The following is a 26,919-nucleotide window of genomic DNA, read 5'->3' as shown; positions in this document are numbered from 1 at the left end:
GAATGAAAGAGGTAGGACATTTATTCCCCCAGCTCCTTCCTGGATCCTCCTGCAGCCTTGTCAGGCAGCTATCTCCCCACAGCCCTCTCCGCCTCCGGGCTCCAATTCTCCTGGCTGACAGCTTCCTCCCCTCAGCCTGCCAGGCCTGGGGTGGTCACAGAATCCAGATGTCACTACTATTACTTCCCTTGAGATCTCCTGATATGCTGCCCAAACCTTTGTAAATAGTCCCTTTAATAAACTCTCCCAGAATTATCCTAATTTGAATTTGTATCTATTTCCTTCTGGGACCCTGAGTGATATAAGGACCTTTGTTCTCTGTGGCACCCTCAGATCTATCTTTGTAGCCCCCAATCCCTAGGCCAGAACGGTCAGGGGCCGAGTATCCAGAATTCAGGCCAGGGTCCACCCTCTGGCTCCTTGGACAGCACCTACAGGTGAAGTGGGGACCCTCCTTCACGTTCCCCTAAAGGTGTCCACCTGGCCCTCCATCCTCAGCTAATTGGGAACAAGGGAACTAGCAGTTGTATCATTTCCTTCTTCAGCTTCAGGGCCTGCTGGAGGCAAGATAGTTTCCTCAACCAGAGCACTCCACCCCCAGATGGGGCCCCTTGAACCAGGAGACCAGGTAACCAGACAAGCAGAGCATAGACAGCTGGGCCCCATTGTTTCCACAGTGGCTGTACCAAATTACATTCTGAAGTGGGAGGCCCTCTTAACCTGGGGACCTGATGCTGTCTCCAGGCAGTGTCAGGGTTGAGTTCAATTATAGGACACGCAGTGGGCGTCTGCCAGAGAAATGGACTGCATTGTTGTGGGAAAACCCATTCACCTGCTGCCTGAAGGGTCCTGTGAGAGGTTGGAGAGGAAGTTTCCCCAGAACCTGCAAAGGGAAGAGACCTGGCTGGCACGGGGGCCCCTGCAACCTGGCCCTGTGGCCTGCTGCAAACCCGGGTCTGCGTTCAACAAGCTGGGTCAATGGATATATCTACCCCTTTTGCTCTCAGGGCCCTGGGCTTCTCACAGTAGTCATGGGGACACCTTCCTGCCCTGCCTGGCCCGTGCCTGGGGCTGAGTGAGAGCATCATTCTCTGGGAGCCGCTGGTGGGTGTGGGGACTAGGAGCGTGGCCCACTCCAACCTGGCTCTCACCGCCTGTGGCCTGGCTGCCCTGGGGAGAGGAGCCAGAACTCTCCTGGCCCCATTCTTCAGTCAGAAGGCTCAGGCTCCCAGCCAGGGTAGGAGCCTCCTGCCGTGGCAGCTAAGCCTTCTTGGCTCCTGGCCTCTCTCTCCTCAGTGCTCTTCCCCCAACCCCTGCCCCAAATCAATGTCCTGCCGGGTGCTGAGCACCTGATATTAGTAATGACTTTCTCAGGGAAGCCCATCTGCTTTTGTCACTTAACCTTTAATTGCTGGGAATTGCGTGTCCCGCAGCTTAGACCCAAGGTCCGCAACGTTTGGACTCCAGACCAGCAGCCTGAGCATCACCCAGGAACTTGTTGGGAATGCGAGTTTTCGGGTCCCACTCCAGACCCATGGAATCAGACACTCTGGGGGTGCAGCCCAGCAATGTGTGTTTGAAGGAGCCCTCCAGGGGACTCTGATGTTCGCCCAAGTGTGGGGAACAGCTCGGAGCTGTTGCTGGTACAAGAAGTGCAGAAGGGGATGGTTTGGCGCCTGCCCAGATCCCCTTTAGACACAGGTGTTCCATTCCCTGGCTTCTGTGAATGAGTGTTGGCGGCTAGTGGCCTTCAGCTGGCCTTTCCCTTGAGCATTGCCCTGTGCTGAATCACTGTGCCCAGAAATGCCAGAGGGATTATGTACGTACACACCCGCCCCCGTGGGCCACCGCCAGTGACTGATGGACAGGGCCGGACAGGGCCTAACAGGCTGGCCCTTGTCTCAAGGTGGGACACTCCAGTGTGAATTACGCTCCGGAGCCCCTCACAGAATTGGGTCAAGGCTAGACTTGAATGGCTCCAAGCTGCTGCTTATCCCAAATGCCCAGACCTGTTGTTGGTACAACAAGTATGAATGAGGCACAGCACCCTAGTGTAAAAGAAAATGTCATTTGGCGTGCTTTGGAAAAGTAAAAATAAACCTGGCTCAGAGGCTCTGCCTGCCAAGATGACTGTGCTTGGTTACCTCCGAGGAAGGCTGGTTTGCAGCCAGCTGGGAGGGCCTCTTGCCATTGGGGAAGCTAGGGAGGCCCCTGGATGGCAGGCCCTGGTGGCACCGCTGCGACGGGTCATTTTCCTCTTGGTCTCAGAGAATCAGCTTGTCCCCCCTTGGTCCGATGTCATGAGGACATGTTTCCCAGGGAGCCCAGGAAATACAAAAAAATAATAATGATTTTCCTCCCCTGACTTCCCTTCCTGAGAGGGGAGAGGGGAAAAATGTTTATTTATTGTCCTCAATAGGAAAAAAACAAAAGAAAGGCAAGGTATGAATTAATTTTTCCAGTTAGTTTCTGAGGGTACCAGAGCAGTGGTAAGTGTGTGTGTGTGTGTGTGTGTGTGTGTGTGTAGAGGTATGTTCTCATATTGTGTCCATAGAGGTGTGTTTGTGTACCTGTGTGCAGAGGCATGATTTCATGTGTGAGCTTGGGGCTTGGGTCCCATTATAGAGAGATAGTAACTGAGGCCAGCAACCCTATCACTCCCCGAGAAGTTTTCTGCCGTGGCCTCACAGCTGACTCGAGGTAGCTGTCACCTGCTTCCCTCTTGAAACCCATTGACAACACAGAAGGTGGCGCTGGACAGGACAGTAGGATGACCTGTACGAGCTCCAGCCACCTCCCTGCTTTGAACACTTCGGGAGTCTGGGGTTCTGAGTTGGGAGCAATACAGCAAAGTTGAGTAATAATTGTCCCAAATAAATCCAGAGGCTCAGGGATGAAGGGAGATGGAGAATCTAGTTAAGCAAAAACATTAAAAGACCAGATGGAAATATAGTAAAACATTGACGCATTTTTATTCCCCGGGAGCTGTGATTATGGATGATTTCTATTTATGCCTTCGCATTTAATTTCACTTTTGAAATGTTTTATAAGCAACATGAATTATGTGTACAATAACTAAAAATAAAACCGTAAGAGTAATTACAAACACTCCCAACATCTATTCCTGAGTGGCAGCTTCCTCTCCCACCCCCATCATCAAAGGAAAGCTTTTATTTCCTCAACTTTGTGTTATGAAAAGTTCTTGGCATACAGGAAAAAAATGGGAAGAACGGAACAATAAACACCTGAACAATATACCCCACCACCTGCATTAAAAAAATGGTAATATTCTCTGCATTTGCTTTATTTACATACATATATTAACATCTATGCTTTTTTCCTGAAACATTTGATAGTAAATGGCAGATATGACATTTTACTTTTAAACGCTGAATACAGCATTCTAACTACTTCTCCTAAGTATAAACCTTCCCAAGAGTCCAGGCCAGTTTCTTGTGGAATGTCCTTCACTCTGGCTTGGTCAGAATCATTCCTTTCCGTAGGCCACTTTCCTCCATGGGAAGTTTCTCTGGAATGCCTCACCTGTCCAGATCTGCCGCAGACTCAGGGTGTATTGCAAGTGCCACCTCCTCCGTGAAGCGCTCCCCGACATTATCAAATACTATTCTTATCTGTTATCTGACTCGTCATTCAACATTTCTTTTTTTGTTTTGTTACATACAGTAAACCTTAAAATTTCAAGAAAAATGATCTTAAATATAATAATGTTATATGCAATAAACATTAATATCTCAAGAAAAACAATTTTAAATATGATGTTACATGCAATAAACACCAATTGTTCAAGAAAAATGACTATATATATATATATATATATATATATATATATATGCCTAAGCAACTGGAATGACCAGAACAACCGGTCACTATGACACACACTGACCACCAGGGGGCAGACACTAAACACAGGAGCTGCCCCCTCGTGGTCATTGTGCTCCCACAGTCAACTTCCCACTGTCCCTTCCCTGGCCGGCAGGCCCTGATTGTCTGATCAGGGCTGGGCCCCGGGCTGGGATGGGGAGCAGGGGTGGGTGGCAGTGGACACGGCCCCTTTCCCAGGGGGGCTGAGGGCTGGCTCCCTCGTCGGGGCCAGCGGCCAACCTTTCGTGCCCCGTTTCTTCCCCCTGTCAGCAGGCCCTGATCAGCCCACCACCCGCCCGCTGTGGTGGCGGCGCAGCAGCGAAGGAAGGCAGAGGGGGGAGGCTGGAACTGCGGGGTGGCGGGGCGCCAATGATGGCATCCAGCGTTCATTCCTTCCGCCCCTGGCCCAGTGACTGTCACCTCCTCTCTGGCTTGGCCCTGATCGGCCTGGCCCTGATTGGCCCTGATCGCCGGCCAGGCCTAGGGACCCCACCTGTGCAAGAATTCCGGGCACTGGGCCTCTAGTATAATAATATTACATGCAATAAACATTAATATTTCAAGAATAAAAGGATTTTAAGTATAACAATATTACCAAAACTATACTAGCATAGTATGATATCACAAAAGTTGTAGGAAATATTAAAAATCTGCAAATAACAGGATTGCTTCTATTATATCTAGAATATTTTTTCCCCCTCTGGCTCGATTTTTGTTCATTAGTTTATGTTGTTCATTATATTCCACAAATGAGTGAGGTCATGTGGTATTTATCTTTCACTGACTGGCTTATTTCACTTAGCATAATGCTCTCCAGGTCTATTCATGCTGTTGCAAATGGTAAGAATTCCTTATTTTTTTACTGCAGTGTAGTATTCCCTTGTGTAGATGTACCACAGTTTTCTAATCCACTCATCTGCTGATGGGCACTTAGGCTGTTTCCAAATCTTAGCTATTGGAAATTATGTTGCTATGAACATAGGGATACATATATCCTTTCTGATTGGTGTTTCTGATTTCTTGGGATATTTTCCTAGAAGTGGGATCACTGGGTCAAATGGGAGTTTCATTTTTAATTTTTTGAGGAAACTCCATACTGTTTTCCACAGTGTTTGCACCAGTCTTCATTCCCACCAGCAGTGCATGAGGGTTCCTTTTTCTCCACATCCTCGCCAGCACTTGTCCTTTGTTGATTTGTTGATGATAGCCATTCTGACAGGTGTGAGATAGTACCTCATTGTCGTTTTGATTTGCATCTCTCAGATGATTAGTGACTTTGAGCATGTTTTCATATATCTCTTGTCCTTCTTTATGTCCTCTTTCAAAAAGTGTCTATTTAGGCCCTTTGCCCATTTTTTGATTCATTTAAAATTTCTTGAATGACAAGTCCAGGTGTTGGGGCAGGAAGCTCAATGATGCTGAGTGTGGCGGCTGCTGTGGGAGGCATCAGGACTTGGTGCCGGTGGAGGTAGAGGAGGGATGCCTCCTTGAGGCTGGGGTGGTAAGAGCAGGTATTTCAAAGAGGCAGATGGTATTTGAGCTGAGACCTGATGGGTACATGGGAGGACGTGGAACCAGGGGCAGATCAGGATTGGTGGAAGGAGCATCACTGTTATGCTCAGAAAAATTCTTTGAATGAATGAACTACTGAGTGGTGAATGGATTGGAGAAGAGCAGAACTGGAGGCGCAGAGACCAGCTGGGAGCGGTGGCAGTCATCCAGGCGATAATCACATCATAAACTTGAATAGATAGATATGAGGGGTATGAGAGAGGTACAATCAGTGGGGTTTGGCTCTTAATTAGATATGGGAAGATGAGCAGGGAGTAAGTAAAAAACTGGATACACCATCCAAATTTCTGACGTGAATGACTGGATTGACATTAGTGCCTTCAATGAGGCAGGTAATTTAAAAAAAGAAATAGGATTTTATGGGTGGGTGGGGGAAATGCACTTCCTTTTGCACATGTTTGTTTGAGTGCTTTTGCGTGGCTCATCCAAGTGGAAACATGTGATAGTGGGGGGTTTATATGGAAGGATAGGGGACTCATCTAAATGGAGATACAGATTTTTAGGACTTAGGCAAATACATGGCAAAGGAAGCCATACCTAGGAACCGACTGTGGGTTGAGAAAAGTGGGCTGAGCCCCAAACCTGCCACATTAAAGAGTTGGAAGAAGGAAGCTGAGAAGGAGTGGCCAGAGAGGTGAGTGGAAAACCAAGACCTGCTGCCAAAGCAACCAAGAACACTGCCAAGGAAGGAGGAAATCGTTAGTGAGTTGAAGGAGGATGTTATCATGGAAGGACAGGTTCAATGGAGTGACCAGGGCAGAAGCAAGGTTCCGGGGGCTTGAGTGCTAGGCAGAATATAATGCCGGGAGGTACCAATAAGGGTTTGTTCTGTGAACGACAGGAAGGAATTGAAAATGGGGGATGGATGGGTGGAGGAAGGGAGAGCTCTTTGAAATGGGGTCCCCCATTCTCTGTTGTCCCTCAGTATCAGCTAGAGAGGAGGAAAGCTGTGATGGGACATGGGGTGGAGGAGGAACGGGACAACTGCCAAATAAACACACTATCCAGGGAAGCTCGCCAGGGCTGGGCCCAGAATACCTGGAACGGAACCCGTCTTCCTTCTGCAGCAGGAAGTGGTGGTGGGAGCCGAGTTGACTGGAATTTCCGAGCTGTGAGGATGTTCCTGGTGAATGCTTTTTATATATTTATTTTTTCATTCATAAAAAAGAGTTGGAATTAAGTGACACCCCCCCCCCCCCCCCCCCGCCCAAACATTCCCTCCCACAGAGGAAGCGCTTAATTTAGCTCCGTGTTCCCAGTTGAAAAATATCCCTGAGGTTTGCAGGCTTCTGCTGGGTTGTTTGTCACCCTTTCTCAAATGTGGCAGGATGTTAACAAATATGGCAGGATCGGACTCTTTTTGTCTTGATTTCAGCTGAGGTCCTAAGAGAATAAGGTGGCTCCATCCCAACCTCAGCACCAAGAGGAAGTTCTGTTAGGCCACCTATACAGGATGTGAGAAGAGCTGTCGAAAACCAGCTTGGGGAACCTCAGATGACCCTCCCCACTCGGGCCCATAAAAGACGTTGGTGAGGCAGAGAGACAGAGTAGAAAATCAGAGACTTTCTTTGTAGAGGGGCGCTTCCCTACCTAGCGCCAAGTTAGAGGGACTTCGATGGCACCACTCGGAAAGCTTGATATGTTTCCCCCAGAGCTTGCAGAACTTAGTAGACGGGTATCTGATTCACCTGAGAAATTTGATTTATGAGAGATTGTGCCTAGAACTGACTGTCCAGGATCTCAATAGAAACGTGACTGTGTTTGGGAAGTAACTGCAGTGCATGAGGTGGTGAGTCAAAGGGGCTAGTCTTCTTGCAGCAGATGTGGCCACACACAAGAAGCAAAGAGAGTTTTTTAAAACCTTCCCCAAAGGGCTACCAGGCCTGAGGGGCTGGTCCCAGCACAAGGATGCTGGAGGTAAAATATCCCAGGTATCAGGGTATCTAAGAGGTGGCTTTGAAAGGGCAACCTAAGCAAAAGATAAGACTAAGACCCCAGGCTTTCTCAGGCATTTGCAGGAAGGATTCTTGGCTGTACAATGGGCATCTGTCCAGCAGCAAAGATCAGAACACAGCTGTTACCTTCACGTCTGGGATACTGTTACTTATCATAAGAAATATATTTTTTGGTCTTTGAGCTTTTCTGGCACAAAGCTCCTAAAGTCTTTGGTATTTCCTAAGTGATAAAAGCAATAAAGGTGTCTTGGTATTCAACCACACTGAGTTTGTGTGAATGAGGTGACTTTTGGAAAGCACCTAGGGATGGGGGCTGGTTGCCAAGGGAGCCAACCCTGTGATTAGAGAGTTGGAACTTTCCACCCCCTTCCCCACCCAGGGAGGGGAGAGGGGCTGTTGATTGAGTTCAATAATCTAATCAATCATGCTTATGCAACGAAGCCTTTATAAAACCTGAAAGGGCCCTAGATGGTATGGCTTAGAGGTTAGAGCATTGGCCTGCTCACCAAAGGGTCTTGTGTTCGGTTTCCAGTCAAGGACATGTACCTGGGTTGTGGATTCACTCCCTGCCCCTGGTTGGGGAACACTTGGGAGGCAACCAATCGATGTGTCTCTCTCACATTGATGTTTCCCTCTCTCTGTCTCCCCCTCCCTCCATCCCTTCCACTCTCTCTCTCTGAAAAGCAATGGATTAACTTTTGAGGTGAGGATTAACAACAAAAACCCAAAAGGATGGAATTCAAAGAACTTTTTGGTTGGTGAGCACATGGAGACACTGGAAGAGTGCCATGCTGGAGCGGACATGGACGCTCCATGCCCTTTGCCCCATACTTTGCCTTATGCATCTCTTCCATCTGACTGTTCTTGAGTTACATCCTCTTATAATAAACCAGTAATCTAGTAACTACTAGTAAAAAAGAAAGAGAAGTAGAATTGTTGGGGGTTGGGAAAGATGGAGAAAATAAAAAGATTGATAGAGACAGGAGAGAGAGAGAGAGAGAGAGAGAGAGAGAGAGAGAGAGAGATCCGAACACAGAGAGAACACAGAGGAAACCAGGAAATGAATGGAGGTGTGAAGAGAAGTGAAAGAAGAGGGGAGAAACCAAGATGGCGGCATAGGTAAACACCGGAAATTGCTGCCTCCCACAACAAATTCAAAAATACAACTAAAAGACAAAACGGACATCATCCAGAACTACAGGAAGGCTGGCTGAGTGGAAATTCTACAACTAGAAGAAAAGAGAAAAGCACACTGAGACTCAGAGGAGGTGTGGAAGTAAAGTGCAGAGGTACGGAGGCAGATGCAGCAAGGGCTGGCAACTGAGGACGTGGCTGTCTTTCTGAATTAGGAGGGAGTCACAAGCCCCCGACTGCTCTGAACTCCAGTTCCGGGTGAGTCTCTGGGGACCCAGACTCATACGGGGAGAAACTGGATTGTCTGGCAGCGGGCAGAACTCGTAACTCGAGGGCGGCTTTCTCTCAGAGGTGCTTGCAGCGATTACTGGGACACTGAGACGCATGGCCCCTTAGGGCAGGGCTGAGGATCAGCCATAGCTGCTTGCTCTGTCCTGTTGATTCCCTGAGACCCCGCCCCACCCCAGCTGAGGCAGAGGCTTTTGCATATGAATGCCCTGGCCCTTTGCAATCTGAAAATTACCTAACAAACTGCAGCTGGGCCAGATAGACCCAGAACTTCCAAGAGAAGGCCCAAGGCCCCACAGCAGCTTGCATTGCTTCACAGCTGGGCCTCATTTGGGCACTTCCAAACCCCAAACAAGGAAGGGGAATCTACATATCTCTTCGTAGCTCCTGCTGGGTAGCTTCAGGCAGAGGCTAAATTAGCACCTCCTTAGACCCAAGAGCCAGTGTACCCAGTGGTCAGAGTGGGACCATCCAGATTACAACTCCTCAGATCAATAAGGGACACACTCAGGGGGCAGACTCAGTGAGCACCAAAGCCCCACTGAAGCAAGTCTTGCCCCAGAAGAGTGTCTTCAGCACAGAAGTTCTCCCACTGTAGACACAGCTGACTCTCACAGCCAATTGGCCTGGAGGTCAATTCCTCCCAGTGATACCTACAACAATCAAGGCTTAACTACAACAAGACTGTGCACAAAGCCCACAAGGGGGTGCACCAAGAGTGTCCACCTCAGGTAACTGGGGAGTCTGAGCCACTGGGCCCTATAGGACACCTAGCACACAAAGCCACTATACCAACGCAGGGAAGCATAAAAAATGCAGAGACAAAGAAACAGGTCACAAATGACAGAAATGGAGGAAAGCAAATGACTGGATATAGAGTTCAAAACCACGGTTATAAGTTTTTCAAGAATTTTCTAGAAACTGCCGATAAATTTAGCGAGACCCTGGAGGATATGAAAAAGATCAATCAGAAATTAAGCATACACTGATTGAAATAAAGAATAATATACAGAGATCCAACAGCAGACAAGAGAATCCCAAGAATCAAGTCAAAGATTTGAAATATGAAGAAGCAAAAAATATTCAACCAGAAAAGCAAAAAGAAAAAGAATCCAAAAATATGAAGATAGTGTAAGGAGCCTCTGGGACAACTTCAAGCGCACCAACATCCAAATTATAGGGGTGCCAGAAGAAGAGAGAGAGCAAGATATTGAAAACCTATTTGAAGAAATAATGACAGAAAACTTCCCCTACCTGGTGAAAGAAATAGACTTCCAAGTCCAGGAAGCGCAGAGAACCCCAAACAAAAGGAATCCAAAGAGGACCACACCAAGACACATCATAATTAAAATGCCAAGAGCAAAAGACAAAGAGAGAATCTTAAAAGCAGCAAGAGAAAGAAAGTCAGTTACCTACAAGGGAGTACCCATAAGATTGTCAGCTGATTTCTCAACAGAAACTATGCAGGCCAGAAGGGAGTGGCAAGAAATATTCAAAGTGATGAATGCCAAGAACCTACAACCAAGATTACTTTATCCAGCAAAGCTATCATTCAGAAGTGAAGGTCAGATAAAGAGCTTCACAGATAAGAAAAAGCTAAAGGAGTTCATCACCACCAAACCAGTATTATATGAAATGCTGAAAGGTATTCTTTAACAAGAGGAAGAAGAAAAAGGTAAAGATAAAAATTATGAACAGCAAATACATATCTATCAACAAGTGAATCTAAAAACCAAGTGAATAAAAAATCTGATGAACAGAGTAAACTGGTGAATATAATAGAACCAGGGGCATAGAAAGGGAGTGGACTGACAATTCTTGGGGGGAAAGGGGTGTGGGGTGCAGGAAGAGACTGGACAAAAATCATACACCTATGGATGAGGACAGTGGGAGGGGTAAGGGCAGAGGGTGGGATGCGAACTGGGTGGAGGGGAGCTATGGGGGGGGGGGAAAGAGGAACAACTGTAATAATCTGAACAATAAAGATTTAATTAAAAAAATAACACAGTCAGAAAAAAAAAAGAGAGAGAGAGGTGAGGGGACCTGGTTCTGAGAGACAGAGAGGGGGTTACAGAGATGAGGAAGGGGGAGAAAAAAAAAATTGTCAGAGATGCTCTGGCCAGTTGCTCAGTGGTTAGAGCCCGTGGACCAAAGGGTCACAGGTTCGATTCCCAGTCAAGGGCATGTACCTCCGTTGCAGGTTTGCTTCCTGCTCCCCCTGTGGACTCCTCCCCCCCTGCAACCAGATTGATGTTTCTCTCTCTTCCTCTTCCTCCTCCCTCCCTTTCACTCTCTCTGAAAATCAATGGAAAAATATCCTTGGGTGAGGATTAAAAAAACAACAACTATCAAAGCCTATGTTTTAAAGGGTAGATTTAAAAAAAAAATCCCCACCTGAAGATATTTTTCCACTGATATTTTTTTTAGAAAGAGTGGAAAGGAGGGAGGAGGGGGGAGAGAGAGAGAGAGAGAGAGAGAGAGCGAGAGCGAGAGAAACATCAGTGTGTCTTTTCCATTGGTTGCGGGGGGGGGGGGGGGCGTAGGGAGCAAACTCACAACCAACAATTCCTTGACCTGGAATTGAACCTGTTACCTTTTGGTCCTTGGGCCAACGCTCTAACCATTAGGCGACCGGCCAGGCTACAGGGTAGATTTTTAAACTTTTAATTAAATTTCTCAAATGGTTATAAAATTAGTTAGCTTTTAAATTTCTTTTTATGTCAGTTTTGGATAGATATATTTTCCGGGAATTTACCCATTTCATCTAAGCTTTTAAGTTTAGTAGCAAAAAGTTGTTCATACTTTATCGTTGTTTATAATTTAAATTTCTGTTTTATTCTATCATTATGCACCTTTTTTATTTTTTACATTGCTAAGTTATGTCTTCTTTCTTATATATTGTATATATACTTAATTTCTAAATTTTCTTTAGTTACTTCTTCTTTCTTTGGATTTGTTCTATTATTCTTTTCCTCGTTTCTAATGTTGGCTGGTAAGCTCAACCATTTCCAGCCTTTCTGTTTTCCTAATATTATCATGTATGGCTATGAGTCAGTTGTGCGTCATGTTTCCTAGAAGTAGGGCCTAAGATGGGGATTCCTGTGTACATGATTTATTGAGAGGGCTCTCAGAATAAGGGAGCTGAGAGAAGCTGGATAAGGTAGAGGAAAGAGCTCAGAAAGGATGTGGTCCCTGGGCCTGATCCATAGGCTCTGGAGCATGAAAGGCCACAGAATTGGTCCCACCTTGAGGCAGGTGGGCTGGACTTTGGCAACCCTATTTGAGTCAAATATTGGCTATATACTGCCATGGGATGGTAGGTGGGGGCATACGCTCCAGGTCAGATGGTTCCCATGAAACGAGGGCAGGTCTCTGGAGAAGGGCAGCCATGAACTGCGAGCTGGCAACACGCATAGAAGCTGGAGATGCACCATTGACCTGTTAAAGGACTAGTGGTAAAAAAAAAAAGAAATGAGGCTGGGGCACCCACAGCAGCTACTACATCTATGAATATAGTTTTTTATTACTTCATATTTGTAGTATTTCATGATTTTATATACATTTATTATTTTATCTGTAACTGACTTAGAAATGTGTTTTTAAATTATCTTTCTTTTCTGACTGAAAAATAACAATAAAAAAAAATAAAAGGCAGGCCCTGGCTGGGTGGTTCAGTTGGTTAGAGCATTGTCCTAATATGCCAAGGTTCTGGGTTCAATCCCCAGTCTCGGCACATACCAATGAATGCATAAATAAGTGGAACAACAAATGGGTGTTTCTCTCTCCCTTAAACCATTAATTTTTTTAATTTAAAAATAAATAAATAAATAAATAAATAAATAAAAGTCATATGTAGAACCCTGCACCAAGCAAGAGGGAAAAAAACATTATTTTTCTCAAACACATACATAATATTTACAAAAATTGACCCTAGAGTAATTCACAACCAATGGCAAAGTACCATTCTCTCTTGGTCATGGTTGTCAATGTTGTCATCATTTCATTTAAGTGATGTGGGTACATCAAGTGTGAAAGTAAATGGCCATTTTATATTTCTTAACAGCATTACATTAACTCAGCATTGAAATGAAAGCTGTGTACATTCTATGTATAGAGAGAGAGCAACAAGACAAAAGCACCTAGATCAGCGGTTCTCAACCTGTGGGTCGCGACCCCTTCGGGGGTCAAACGACCCTTTCACAGGGGTCGCCTAAATACATCCTGCATATCAGATATTTACATTACGATTCATAACAGCAGCAAAATTACTGTTATGAAGTAGCAACAAAAATAATTTTATGGTTGGGGGTCACCACAACATGAGGAACTGTATTAAAGGGTCACGGCATTAGGAAGGTTGAGAACCACTGACCTAAATGGTGTTGAAGGAATTACTGTTCTTCTTCTTCTTCTTCTTCTTCTTCTTCTTCTTCTTTTAAAACATATTTTATTGATTTTTTTACAGAGAGGAAGAGAGAGGGATAGTGAGTTAGAAACATCGATGAGAGAGAAACATCCATCAGCTGCCTCCTGCACACTCCCCACTGGGGATGTGCCCGCAAGCAAGGTACATGTCCTTGACCGGAATCAAACCTGGGACCCTTGAGTCCGCAGGCCGACGCTCTATCCACTGAGCCAAACTGGTTAGGGCTCTTCTTCTTCTTCTTCTTTTTTTTTTTACAGCGCAACTACCAGGAATCTTATGAAATAAAACACACACACCTATAAACAGAAGAAGTTGTGATAGGGCTAAAAGCTTGCTTGTGACTCACCAAGCAATACAACTAAAAGCAGGAGAAATTCCCACACCCTTTAATTGGTTGAAAGACATTTCAAAACACTGAGAAGCTGATATGATTGATGTGTTATGTGGGAACCATTGCGGAAGCTTTGAAAATCAGTTTCCTAGAAGCTTTCTGCTGACTTTGAACAGAAGCTGTTTAACTTCTAGCATTGTGATTCAATTGGGGGCAAAATAAAACATACATTTAGGCAAATAGAGAATGGTGACAAAATCACACATTTTTTCAATTCCTCAAAAGTGTACTGTCAATTATAAAAGCACTAAATAAATTATTATAGTAAGAACATGCTACCAAAGGAAGCAAGTCACTGAGATGTTATATGAAGCTGCTGTTAACCAAAAGATGCATGATATTTAATACGAATAAGGTGTTCATATAGTTTAATTTCCAAAACAGAAGACTTAATGAGAGTGAAAGAGAGTCATGGATACTTGTGTAAGGATAGCAGATAATGTCCTCAGTAAACTCAGGTCACCCTAATTTTAAATTATAAAGCAATTTCTGAGAATGAGAGTTTTCTCAGAAATGTTAGTGTGACTTCATAAAATAACTGATGGATGCTAGCTCAGCCATTGGAGGATTAGTTAAAAGTCACATAGAATAGGTATATAGGAGTCATGGGCAACCAATCCACCCAGTACAATGATCTTAATTCATTTTGTGAACATTTATTTGAACAATGAGATAATAAATTCAAGAGACAAAAGGAAGGAAAATACAGACAAGAGGGCCAGAGATAGAACACAGTGAGGAATTCTAATATATTTTTAATCAAGGTTCCAGAAGTTGAAGAGCACGACAGAAGACAGGGACAGGGGTAATATTTGAAGAGAGAATAGCTGAAAAGTTTCTGCACTTTTCAGAGAATAGCTAAAATGATGGAAAGATGCCAATTTACAGATTATAGAAGCTCAATTCTAAACAGTCTACATAAAAAGAAATCTGTACTTAGATACACCACAGTGAAACTACAGAGAAAAATCTTAAGAGCAGCCAGGAGAGAAAAATAAGGCAGATTCCACTTAATTAGATGGCAACAGAAGGGAGAAGAAAGTGGAATGATATTTTCAATGTGTTGGGGAAAAAAAAAAAACTACTAGAATTCTATACCCAGCTAAATCATCTTTCCATAAAAAAAAGTAAATATCTTCATGTGTTTTTCCATTGCATTCATTTTCCAGCACTAAACCACACTCCCTTGTTATGGTTCTGCCATTTGCCCAGTGCTCAGGAGGTTCTATAGTAGAAATAAAACCACAGCTACCAAATGCTTTAGGCAGTGGTTCTCAACCTTCTGGCCCTTTAAATACAGTTCCTCATGTTGTGACCCAACCATAAAATTATTTTCGTTGCTACTTCATAACTGTAATGTTGCTACTGTTATGAATCGTAATGTAAATATCTGATATGCAGGATGGTCTCAGGCGACCCCTGTGAAAGGGTTGTTCGACCACCAAAGGGATCGCGACCCACAGGTTGAGAACCATTGCTTTAGGGCGTTGAGAAAAAAATAATTTCAAGGCCAGAGTATTTGCTGTCATCAGAAAGATGATGACTCTTTCTTTTTTTTTTTTTTTTTAAATGTGTGATGGAAACCACAAAGAGAAAAAACAGAGAACATTTTGACAGTTACCAGATGGGAGGGGGGTTGGGGAGATGGGTGAAAAAGGTGAAGAGATTAAGAAGCACAAACTGGTTGTTACAGAATAGTCATGGGATGTAAAGTACAACGTAGGGAATATAGTCAATGATATTTAAATAACTATGTATGGTGTCGGATGGGTAGGAGATTTAGTGGGATGATAATTTAGTAAATTATATAATGTCTAATCACTGGGTTGTACACCTGAAACTAATATAATATTGTATGTCAACTATAATTGAAAAATAAATGATTTTTAAAACAGAAATAAAATAAAAATGAAAATTAAAAAATAAAATAAACAGAACCTGAAATTAAAAAACATATTGACATCAATATTGGCTCATCAATTATGAAAAATGTACTACAATAATGCAAGATGTTAAAAATTGGGAAAGTTGGGAGAGAGGGTGAGAGAGTACATGAGAACTCTGTACTCTTTGCTCAAATTTTCTGTAAACCTAAAAGTATTTTAGAAAGCCTATTAATTAAAAAAAAAAATGCCTACCCAGTGTGGCTCAGTTGGTTGAGTGTTGTCCCATGCACCAAGAGGGACAACAGTTTGATTCCTGGTCAGGGCACATGTCTGGGTTGTGGGCTTGATCCCCAGTAGGGGACATGCAGGAGGCAGCCGATGGATGTTTCTCTCTCATCAATGCTTCCATCACTCTCTCTCCCTCTCTTCCTCTCTCTAAAATTAATAAACACATATATTTTTAAAAAGCAATGCAGCAGATGAGCTTTGGGTGAGAAGTTTAGTTAACCAATTTTATGTTGCTTGAACTTTCCTTCTTATGCATGCACAAAAGTGATAAGCCATAACTCATTGATCTGAAGTCACAGTTAAAAAAAATACCTGAAAATAACCTAACAAATTGCAGCTGGGCCAGACAGACCCAGAACTTCCAAGAGAAGGCCCAAGGCCCCACAGCAGCTTGCATTGCTTCACAGCTGGGCCTCATCTGGGCACCCCCAAACCCCCATAAAAGGAAGGGGAATCTGCATATCTCTTTGTAGCTCCTGCTGGGTAACCTCAGGAAGAGGCTTAATTAGCACCTCCTTAGACCCAAGAGCCAGTGTACCCAGTGGTCAGAGTGGGACCATCCAGATTACAACTCCTCAGACCCATAAGGAACACACTCAGGGGGCAGACTCAGTGAGCACCAAAGCCCCACTGAAGCAAGTCTTGCTCCAGAAGGGTGTCTTTAGCACAGAAGTTCTCCCACTGCAGACACAGCTGATTCTCACAGCCAATTGGCCTGGAGGTCAATTCCTCCCAGTGACACCTAAAACAATCAAGGCATAACTACAACAAGACTGTGCACAAAGCCCACAAGGGGGTGCACCAAGAGTGTCCACCTCAGGTAACTGGGGAGGCTGAGCCACTGGGCCCTGTAGGACACCTAGCACACAAAGCCACTCTACCAACACAGGGAAGCAGACAAAATGCGAAGACAAAGAAACAGGTCACAAATGACAGAAATGGAGGACAGCAAACCACTGGATATAGAGTTCAAAACCACGTTTCTAAAATTTTTCAAGAATTTTATGGAAACCGCCGGTAAATGTAGTGTGATCCTCAAGAAATCTAGTGAGACCCTCGATGTTGTGATAAAGGACCAACTAGAAATTAAGCATACACTGACTGAAATAAAGAATATTATACAGACTCCCAACAGCAGACAAGAGGATTGCAAGAATCAAGTCAAAGATTTGAAATACGAAGAAGCAAAAAATATTCAACCAGAAAAGCAAAAAGAAAAAGAATCCAAAAATATGAAGATAGTGTAAGGAGCCTCTGGGACAACTTCAAGCGTACCAACATCAGAATTATAGGGGTACCAGAAGAAGAGAGAGGGCAAGATATTGAAAACCTATTTGAAGAAATAATGACAGAAAACTTCCCCTACCTGGTGAAAGAAATAGACTTACAAGTCCAGGAAGCGCAGGGAACCCCAAACAAAAGGAATCCAAAGAGGACCACACCAAGACACATCATAATTAAAATGCCAAGAGCAAAAGACAAAGAGAGACTCTTAAAAGCAGCAAGAGAAAAACAGTTAGTTACCTACAAGGGAGTACCCATAAGACTGTCAGCTGATTTCTCAACAGAAACCATGCAGGCCAGAAGAGAGTGGCAAGAAATATTCAAAGTGATGAATAGCAAGAACCTACAACCAAGATTACTTTATCCAGCAAAACTATCATTCAGAATTGAAGGTCAGATAAAGAGCTTCACAGATAAGAAAAAGCTAAAGGAGTTCATCACCACCAAACCAGCATTATATGAAATGCTGAAAGGTATTCTTTAAGAAGAGGAAGAAGAAAAAGGAACTCTTACCATTTGCCACAGCATGGATGGAACTAGAGAGCATTATGCTAAGTGAAATAAGCCAGTCAGAGAAGGATAAATACCACATGATCTCACTCATTTGTGGAATATAATGAACATCATAAACTGATGAACAAGGACTGATCCAGAGACGGAGAGGCACTGATTGGACTGTCGGGCCTTGGAGGGAAGGTAGGGGAGGGTGGGGGTAAGGGGGAAGGATCAACCAAAGGACTTCCATGCAAGCATATAGGTCTAACTAGTGGACACGAAAAACGGGGGGGTGGGGTGGGGTGAGGGCATGAGCGGGGGGGGGGGGGGGGGTAGGGGATAACGTGGGTATAAGGACACATATGTAATATCTTAATCAATAAAAAATATATTTAAAAAAATACCTGAATAAGGATGCATCTTAAAATAGATAGCATTTTAGATTTGGTGAAATGTAATATGTTAAAATATATATGTCTAAATAAACCTAAAGAAATTCTTTCAATAACTATTAAATAAAATCTAAGATTAGAAAATATGGTGTCATAGTTTAATTGGTGGTGTTTTTATTTTTAAATGGAGCTTAATATAATAGTGCATTTTACAATTGATGTGTCTACGATTAGATTAAATATAATATAGGTGTATACTATAAAATTGGCTAGATGATGCATATTTAATTTATCTATTGTTGAATCTGATGAAGGGGTTTTAAAGAGGAAGACAATTTGGATTGCAATGCTTTATTTTTGTATTTAAAAATGACAAAGCCACTGACATAAAATGTTAATAATGATTACATCGGAGAAGCAGGAGCATGCTGTTATGTATTTTTTGTCTACTTTATTTTCTATATTAATTTTTTTTTATTTTTTATTTTGAGAGTACATTTATGAAAGCTGGCGTCAGTAAATAAGAAAGGGCCTAGGTTAGAAGAAGCAACAAGAGAGACTAGGTGGGCTGCTTTGGCTCTAGAAATGTTATAGAAAAGAAATGAGCCAAGGCAAGGCTGCTGTAGCTCACTGAACAGTCAGAGAAAAAGGGGGCTTGGAGACAGGGTTAGGGGGTTAGCCTGGGATGAGCTGCTGCTGCTCTTTGCTTCCCTGGTTGCAAGACTTGCAGGTCTTTAGAGTTTAAGTAGGAGATGCATGCTTATGGGGTCAATATTTAAATTAAAAAAATATATATATTTTGATTGATTTCAGAGAGGAACGGTGAGAGAGGGAGAAATAGAAACATCAATGATGAGAGAGAATAATTGATTGACTGCCTCCTGCACATCCCCCACTGGGGATCAAGCCTGCAACCTGGGCATATGCCCTGCCCAAGAATTGAACCGTGACCTCCTAGCTCATAGATCGATGCTCAACCACTGAGGCATGCCAGTCGGGCTATATTAAAAATTTTTAAACAACAAAACAGAAATAACTGAAAAAAATAAAATTGAAGAACAACAGCTCAGAAACTTATTTGCTGGGGACTGTTCTTGGGCAATTGGGTATTGGGGGAACTTGGGGGAGGAAAAAGTCAGGCAGGCAGGCAGACACAAAAAGACAAATATTGCCTGGTTCCACTTAGATACCTACAATAGTTAAGTTTATAGGGACAGAAAGCAGAATAGTGGTTACCAGGCACTGAGGGCTGGGGGTGGAGGCAAAGTGGTGTTTTTATTGAATGGGTACAGCGTTTCAGTTTGGGTGAAAGAAAAGTTTCTGGAAATGCATTCTGGTGATTGATGGTTGCACAACATTGTGAATATACTTAATGTTATTGTGAATTGTACACTTAAACAAGGTTAAAGTGGTAAATTTCTGTTACATATTTTTTAACACACACACACACACACACACACACACACACACACGCTGGACCCAGGAAATCAAAAGAAGTCTTACTTTGGGCATGTTGAACTTGAAATGCTCACAGGTAGTTGGATAAAAATCCCACCTCAGGTAAGTGATTATGGGCTGTAGATGGGAATTTAACAGACACCATGTTGGAGTCAAGAGGCCAGAGAGAGAGAGTATGGGGAAGGGGTGGTGGTTGGTTTCAAGACCAGGGGCTTCCAACACTCAGAAAAGGCCGTCAAGTGAGGTAGGAGGAAAACCAGGAGAGGTGGGGCGGAGGAAGCCAAGCACAGAAACCCTTCTCAGCAGGAGGCAGTGGTCAGCAGTGTAGACTGCTTCTGAGAGACTGAGTGAGGTGAGCACCACTGGATTTGTCAGTGAGAGAACCATTAAGGTTTCTGCAGCATGAGAAGGAGGAAAGGCAGGCTGAGGTGGGGTGGGAAGGAAAGAAGTAGTGATGGGAACTATCCACATACTTTGAAGAAGTTTTGCTGTAAATATTAGCTGAGTAATGGGGTGGTAGAGGGAGGCAGATAAGGAGGCCTAGGGCAGCCTCTTTTGTTTTTTAAAGATGAGAGATACTGTAAGAAGTTTGTATGCTGGTGGGCGTGGGACAATATTTCCATAAGAGAGAGAGAGCGAGGGCAGAACTAGGAGAGAAGGGAGAACTGAAGGAGAGGGACATGAATGGTGTGTGTGGCCATGTATGGGAGCTGGGCACCTCCTCCACCTGAGAATGGGCAGAGACAGTGGGCCCTGGGCGGGTGGGTCTGAAGATTTGGTGGTGGGAAGATGATAGCATCTGTTTCTTCAATGAGGAGTGAAGCAATGAAACAATGGTTTCTGCTTCCTCACCGCTGAGCTGGGCACAGGAGGGGGTGTTTGAGTACAGAGGAGAAATGCAAATAAGTCATAGCAAAGAATGGGGAAGGCTACACAGGGGGTCTGTGGAGCCCTGTGGCCCTGATTATAAAAGGAGACCAGTGACAAGGTTGAGTGACTTTCTCTAGCAGCAAGCACAGGCAGGTGGGTCTGACTCAATTGTGATTCTTTTTTCTTTTCCTTTCTTTCTTTCTTTTTTTTTTCGTTTGTGGTTCTCACAGTGTGCTTCAAGGACCAGTGGCATGAGCTTCACCTGGGAACTTGTGAAAAAGAAAAATGATCAGTTACCACCCTAAACCTATTGAATCAGAACCTTCAGGGTGAGGCCCGCCCACCTGTGTTTTTCACAAGCTCTCCAGGTGATTTGGAAAGTTTGAGAAGCTCTGAATTATAGTGAAGGAATGAAGGGCACTGGGGATGATCTGCAACTTGTAGGTGCCAACTGGTGCCATTCTCTGGGGTGGAAGTTCCTAGTATTATGAGCTCTGGGTGTGTCTTCTCTCTTGATTAGTGACAGATCTATAAGCAAACTCTGCAAATTGCCAAGAGTGGAAGGCCATTTAAAGGAACTTTGAGCTTTCTAATAAGAGATTATTTTGCAAGGCAAACACCATCTTTCAAATATACTTTTATTTTCTGAGTCTGAATTTGAATATTGAGTTTCCTGTGTCTTGATGTTCACACCTGCCCACAGTGCTGTGAAAGGACCCTGGGCTTTCCTTGCCCTCCCCATGCCTCCCAAGAAGCCCTTCCCGAGGCCCGTTCCATCTTTCCACACGGCTCACTTCCAGGTTTCAAGTCTTTGGGGAAACACGGTTGAACTAGTCATTCTCCTACGTGTGAGGACTTCTCCTCCTGAGCTGAAATAAAGACAAGGATGAGTCAGCCTCTCCCAACCTCTAGGATATCCCAGTGACTCAGAGGATGGTCTGTTTAATAGAGAAGAGCTCCTCCCAGGAAGTTGGCAGCCCCAGCCTCCCCCTACCTGAGTCATTGGCCCTGGGTGCTCCTCACCACGTATTGCCACCAAGATCTAGGGATATATGCCAAGCAAGATCAGCGATAAGTAGACCAGGAAAGAGGATGGAGTTGAAAGTCTAGCATGCAGGAAGGTAAATTTGTTTTTCACTTGCTGGTTGCCTTGGGTGAACCCAGAAAGGGCTCAGTGTCCCTTTTTGAAAATGGGAGAAATCATGTATCCTACAATGTGAGCTACCCGGTAGTGCCCAAAAGGAGAGAAGATGAGCCCTCTGGGAATATATCTGCCTGGAGACACACTATGGAAGTTTTCTCTGCCAAAGGAAGGGAGCCGTGGGGTGGTTCATCCTTGCGGATTTCTAGGATAAGCTGTAGCCTGAACAGGGCCTGCAGGAGAGGAGGGAGGCCTGCCCAGGAGGAGAGGCAGGAGGTCAGATGTGGGGAGGCTGGCCTGAGGCAGGGGAGCTTGGCAAGAAAGGGCTCAGAACAGCTGGTGAAAACACAGCAGTCCAAGACCTCGGTTTCGGTACTGCCTGTCTCCTTCACAGCCTGTCTCTGTCGATCTGTTTTTCTCTCTATTGGTCTCCTCCCCTCTCTCCTACATCACAGAGAGTGGTGAGGGCTCCCCTCGTCATGGTTGAATGTTTTCTTTCCTGTTTAGATGGCGACTGGCATCTGCTCATGGAGGCAGCAATCAACCCATCCTGTTTACTTATTGCTGACACAGAGAGCTGTCTGCCACAGCCTCCCAGGGTGGGGTGGCGACCAGAAGGCTGACACACACAGGCACACACACTCAGCCATTACCAGGTCAGTCTGCCCCACAGAACCAGTGGGTCCCAAGCTTCCTTCTCTGTTGTCTACGATGCTGTGGAACAGTCAGCTGGGCTGAGGTCACCTCCTCTGCTGCTGACGTCGATGACCCTGCATGCTTGGCACAGACCCAGGGCTCAGAAAAGATCTCCTGACTGAGGCTGAGAGCACAGTGCACAGTTCCTCCGTGGGTGGGGAGGTCTCGCATGTGAGAAGTGCAGCGCCCAGAATGTTAGAAGCATCTTGCTCAGAGTTCCCATTTCTACACGAGGGAGTTAGGACCACAGAGTAGGCAAAGGACTTTCAGGTTGGGTCACCCTTTACCACATCCTCTTTCTGCCCTGCTTCTCAGGATTGGGCCCCTCCTTCCTTAATTCATGTGTTTTGAAACACATCTCAGTTTGTTTTTCTTGTCTTCCCCTCAATTTTTTGCAATTGCTGCTATTCAGTGTTAGGTAGAGATTGACAAGGTTTCCAGGGGTTGGTGGTATGAATGGGGAAAGAGATGGGAGCAAGGCCAGTTCTGTGGGGGAACAGATGGCGGTGGTGATGGGCATTTTAATAGAGGCAAAGAGGAACCAAGGCTGAGAAGATAGTGCTCTTGTTTTCAAAGTGTTTGACTAGGACCTAACTCCTAAACTCAGAGCACCGGGGCTCAAGCAGACAAAGATTGTCAATCAAAAAGGCCAAGGAACACAGTTAAATTCACATAAGCTGAGAGTCTAGGTGGTTCTCAGAATTCCTGTGGCCATCTGGAGCTTGCCAGGGTCTGCCTCATGGCCTGATTGTAGACCAACTGTGATGGTGAAGAGCCAGTAGACCAGGGCTTGGTGGGGGCAACTCTACCACTCACAGCTGTGTGACTTGGGCCATCTTCCTACTAGGAAATTATTCATTGTCTGAAATTCAGATTGAACTGGGTGTCCTGCATTTTCTATTTGTTAAATCTGGCCACCTTTCCAAGCCTTCCAAAGGTCAGCCCCCACCTCCAAACCAAGGTAATAGCAGCACACCCTGAATTACTTTGATGTCTGGGATTTCATCTCAAAACTTCACATAAAGTTTAATGTTTTCTCCATGTTTCTATCCTTGTTTTGATGTAAGCAGGTATTAAATTATCATTTTTAAAAGGCAAATATCTCCCACTTATTTATACCCGGTTGTGGATTAGTTAAGACCCTGCTTATCTGAATGGCCAACTCTAGGAGGAAGACTTGGGGTGTCATCTGGTCACATTTGCTCAATTAAAAAGATATATTCTTATTGATTTCAGAGAGGAAGGGAGAGGGATAGATAGAAACATCAATGATGAGAGAGAATCATTGATCTACTGCTTCCTGCACGCCCACCACTGGGGATCAAGCCCGAAACCCAGGCATGTGCCCTTGACCAGGAATTGAACCATGACCTTTGGGTTCATAGGTTGATGCTCAACCACTGAGCCATACTGGGCCACATTTGTTTAATTTAAAGGATTCCATTTGCCTTTTTGATATATGTTTAATTGTCCCTTCTTTCACAAAATGAGGATTAGTTTAGTTAAAAAATGCAAATTCCCTTAGTTGGTAAAATAAAATGTGGGCAGGCAGAGAGAGCCAGAACTTCCGGGAAAAAGTAGGAAGGAGGCAGGAGGGTAAAATCCCTGAAAACAGCAAAAGGTGCTTTGAGAGCAGTGGCTACACAATGGAATAACCAGGAGGCCCAAGTAGCATCCCAGACCCCCTGCATCAGAATCTTGGGGGTGCCACCGGTGGCAGTGCCTTTTGAAGCTTCCCAGGTTATTCCAATGTGCAGATGAGAGTGGTATCATTGCTTTGAAGCTTTTCTACTCAAAGTCTGGCCTGAGGACCAGGGGCATCAGCCTGCCCTGGGAGCTTGTTAGAAATGCAGAGTCTTAGGCCCCACCCCAGACCTGCTGAATCAGGACTTGCATTTTAACAAGGTCCTCAGGTGCTTCATATGCATGCTGAGAAGCCCTGCTTTAGTGGACCTGTCAGAAGCCTCACCTTCAGGGGGTGGTCTCAGCAGGAGCTGGTCTCCTTCAATGGGGACCTGAAGGTCACAGGTGCTGGTGTCTCCATCAGAGCCTGCTATAGGATCTCCCACTCCTGGGTGTATGAAGTTGGAGCCTTGCCCACAGTCATGGAACTTGTATCCTTTGTCTGGGTCTGTTAGTGTCTTTTCACTGACACATCATTGTCCCATCAGGACAGCCATACAGTAACCAAGGATGTTGGCTAAGGATCAGGGAGTCTTGTGCTGGTGGAGAAACCTAAGGACACCAGGTAGGATACGTGGAGAGGCAAGAGGAAGTGTACAGCGTGACCTTGACTTCAGATGCAATCTTCACTTGTTGCCTGGACATGCAGATCTGGTTTTGAGCCATGTACTCTCTTGTTTTCTAACTCTTTCTTCAACCAGATGGACTCAATATAACTTATGAACAAATCTGGGTGAGCAAGGATACTTTTTATTTGTGCTTCTCTATCAGTCAGATAGAGAAATTTACATCCTCCAACTAGGAGCAACACTCCCTTGGGGATTTGTGACCCATTCCTTCTAGAACTTTATAAACACCTTAATGGCAAAAACTGCTGCCTTTTACCCCCAAATCACTCCCACCCCCTCAAAAAAAAATCACTTTCCCACTTCCCAGGCTCACAGCTGGAATGCATTTCCCAGCTTCCCTTGAGTAAGGTGTGATTATGCGGCTGTTTTGTTCAATGGTATATATGTAGAAGTAAAGCCATTTTTCAAGCTAAGGCTTTTTTCTGCTGCTGGCTTTGTAGCAGCTAATGGTTGCTGGAGGTACAGGTTAGAATGAGCCTCGACTGCTGAATGTACAGGAAAGCCATCATGAAATGGGAGCACCTCTTTATTGTGTAGGTAAGACTTGAATTTCTATTATGTTTGAAGCACTGTATTCTTGGGTCTCTTTGTTACAGCAGCCAGCATTACTGTAACTAACACTTCTTCTTTCTAAAAATATATTTTTATTGATTTCAGAGAGGAAGGCAGAGTGAGCGAGCGAGAGAGAGAAACATCAATGATGAGAGAGAATCACTGATTGGCTGCCTCCTGTACACACCGCACTGGGGATCAAGCCCACAACCTGGGCATGTGCCATAATGGGGAATTGAACCGTGACCTCCTGGTTCATAGGTTGATGCTCAACCACTGAGCCACGCCAGCTGGGCTGTAACTAACACTTCTTAAAGTCCTTCTTTGTTACTCTGCCGTCAGCACAGGGCATCCTGTTCCCTGTGATGAGAGTGTGGAAGTGCTTTGTAAGTTGTGACGTGCTCTACACATGAGAAATCTGACTGTGATCAGTGCTTTGCTAATGTTTCAACACAAGACAGAGTCTAAGTCAGCTGTAGCAATATATAGATAATAATTACTGACATCTTAGAAGGAGCCTGATGGCTTAGAAATCACTTCTTATTCCCTTTATTACTTGCAATACCTACCATAATCCCGAGAGACAGGCTTTTATCTTTAGGCCCATTTTAAGGATGACAAGAGGGAACATGCTGAACTTACTCAAGGACTCACAGCTGGTCAGGTGCCTGAGCCTGGCCTTTTCCCCTTTGTTGTTCTGGGAGGAAACAATGAAGAACTGTTTTAGCTCTAATCCATTCTGCATCAGTTAGGCTCTCCAAAGGCCACCTTGAGAGGATAGGAAAACAGGTTACATCCAAGGCTGTGGATGCAGGAAGTCAAGAAGTGTTTGAATTCAGGTTCATCCCTAGTTGAACCTGCCAACCCCAGGAATATGTTCTTAAAAATAAGGGAGAGGCATTATTGTTGAGTTTCTGCTTCATGGTAGATTATCTGCAATGATGGCTACCAAGGAGTCCTTCCATTCCTGTATGTGCATTTTTTATGGGTTGAATCATGTCCCACCCTCATAAATTGGTTGAATATATTAGAATATGTTGTAGTCCTAGCATCCACTACCTCAGAATATGACCTTATCTGAAGATTGGGTCTTTACAATGGTAATCAAATTAAAATGAAGTCATTAGGGTGGACACTAATCCGCTCATTCTATTTGATAAAGAGGGAATGTGCTCATTGACCCTCATGCCTTCTCAAGGATGGTGGCATCCACAGCCAATAAGGAGGGAATATGCTAATTGACTGCCACACCCTCAAAGATGGCAGTGCCCACAGCCACAAGATGGCGGCACCCAGTCCCCTCAGCCCCACCGGGGCAGCAGGCATGTGGCAAGGCTGGGCCCACCCCCAGGCAGGCCCAGCTGCTCTGTGTGCCTGCCTCTGGAGTCCCCCAGTCCCCTCAGCCACCCAGCTGCCCAGGGCTGGCCCGAGGCACAGGCAAGTCTTGGATGGCAGCTGCCCAGCCAATGCCCGAGGCATGGGTAAGCCTCGAATGGTGGCTGCCCAGCCGCCCAGGGCCCCCCGAGGCTCAGGTAACCAGGGCCGGCTGAGGCTTGCGCTGCTGGCAGTGGCAGCAGCAGAGGTGTGATAGGGTGTCGCCTTCCTCTGATCGCCGGATCACCTCCTGTCCCTTAGGGCTCCCGGACTGTGAGAGGGGGCAGGCCAGGCTGAGGGACCCCCTTTCCAGTGCATGAATTTTCATGCACCGGGCCTCTAGTGTCCATATAAGAAGGGGAAATTTGGACACAGCGATAGAGACAAGCACACAAGGGGAACTCATGTGAAGATGAAAGCATGAAGGCAGAGATCAGGGTGATGCATCTACAAATCAGTGGACATAAAAGATTGCCAGAAAACCACCCGAGCCAGGAGAAAGGAATGGAACAGATTCTCCCTC

The sequence above is a fragment of the Myotis yumanensis genome, unplaced genomic scaffold, assembly GCF_028538775.1.
Source record: "Myotis yumanensis isolate MYYU_CA2020_CCGP unplaced genomic scaffold, mMyoYum1.0.hap1 SCAF_7, whole genome shotgun sequence".
Classification (NCBI taxonomy): domain Eukaryota; kingdom Metazoa; phylum Chordata; class Mammalia; order Chiroptera; family Vespertilionidae; genus Myotis; species Myotis yumanensis.
Note: the sequence above shows the minus strand (reverse complement) of the source record.